The sequence below is a fragment of the Homarus americanus genome, unplaced genomic scaffold (genome assembly GCF_018991925.1).
Source record: "Homarus americanus isolate GMGI-L3 unplaced genomic scaffold, GMGI_Hamer_2.0 scaffold31476, whole genome shotgun sequence".
Lineage (NCBI taxonomy): Eukaryota > Metazoa > Arthropoda > Malacostraca > Decapoda > Nephropidae > Homarus > Homarus americanus.
Window position 1 is genome coordinate 5,001 of NW_024737526.1, and position 1,547 is coordinate 6,547.

Below are 1,547 nucleotides of genomic sequence, written 5' to 3' on the forward strand. Positions count from 1 at the left end.
GACGGTATGGGACGGCGTGCTGGACCCTCTGAAACGCAACACCCCTCGTGCCCGAAGACATCGAGGTTATGCGCTGGGCTTTTCCCGGTTCAGTCGCCCTTACTAAAGGAATCCCTGTTGGTTTCTTTTCCTCCGCTTATTAATATGCTTAAATTTGGCGGGTAGCTCTCTCCTACTACGAGGTCGATCGTGGTCTCATCATCCTTAGGGGGAACAAGTTCCCCAACCACGAAGCGGAAGACGCTCTGCCACCGACTTTCTTCACCACCGACATTACCAGGCAGGAAGGTTTGAGGGCTTGTCGCGGGGGTACCAGCGGCCATGGCGCCGGCACTCCCACCCCTGACTCCGTTCCTTCTCATTGAGTGGTAAATAGCCAATAGGAAAAGTGTTCCAGCAGAACATCTCTCGCAGAGTCATATACACAGTTTTAATGCATATACACTCGTGTTCCACCCTTACTCGGCCGCACCTTTGCCGCTTAAACTTTGACCTCTTTCCCCGTTCCCGCATGCCACAGCAGTGGCACTTGTTTATCGGGAGAAAGAGAGTCGCAGTATTAATTGGCGTGAGCGGCCTTTCCGGCTGCAGAACTAGTGCTCTATCCCGGCGAGCGCCGTTATGAGGCGCAACACCGTCTTTAACGCGTTTAGAGAGAACTCCCCCTGCCTCCCTCCCAGTCATGAGATAGACGTGGACTCGTGGCGAACTCTCAAAGAGAACGCCCACACCGCGTCTGACCGTGGGAGAGGGTGGAGGAGCGCGTGAGGAAGAGCACGGCGTCACCCAAGCATTCTCATCTCTCTGCCTGCACCACTACATGGTAGACTGCGGGCCCAGGCGCACTCATCAATTTAGGTTCCACTGCAATGCATGCCAAGCACTCTTTTCGAGGTGATAGACGAAATTCCGGCGGGGCTTACTTAAAAGATATCCGACCAGGTTTCGTTTCCTCTTCGTGGGATGGAGTGCTCGCCGTTATCAATGCAGCATCAGCGCGAGCGGCCGACGTATTCGTCTCTGTGGAACCTTGAGCAAGAGCGCGCACCAGTTATTTGCGAGGCGACAACTGTCGCTTTGTTGTGGTTGAATATTGGTGCGCCAAGTCCGCCAGACTTACGCTAGTGATAAACTGCGTTTTTAAGGGCACGCCTCGCGCAAGAGCGCGGGCGATTAAACCTAAGGCAGGCGCTCGGTTCGGGTTACCCTCGTGTCAGAGACGGTCAGCAGGCACCGAACTCTTGGCAACCGATGGATGTATTTCCGACCTCGAAGTGGCGGCGACAAGCTCATATGGCTGCCGCCGCCGCAATAACTCTTACGTTCAACTTGTCGATATCTGGTATTCTTGCGATTCACATACCGACACGCAGTTTGCTGCGGTCTTCATCGACCCACGAGCCGAGTGATCCCCCGTTAAGAGTTGTGTATTTGCCATTTGGTCTTTTTGCGACTAACCATCACAGGTCGAGTCTCAATGAAAGGGTTTGACAGACATAGCCCAAGTTTGTGGTTTGGGTTTGGCCAGACGGCTTGTTGTTGTTTTT

The 1,547-nt window shown here is 53.8% G+C and overlaps 1 non-coding gene across 1 annotated transcript in view; it reads right to left on the reverse strand.

Annotated features, from left to right (window-relative positions):
• Positions 1-186, reverse strand: part of LOC121873466 — a 4,322-nt gene extending 4,136 nt beyond the window's left edge. The window contains exon 1 of the ribosomal RNA XR_006090247.1: positions 1-186. This exon is cut by the window's left edge and continues 4,136 nt beyond it. This is a non-coding gene — a ribosomal RNA (large subunit ribosomal RNA).
• Positions 187-1,547: the final 1,361 nt, after the last annotated feature.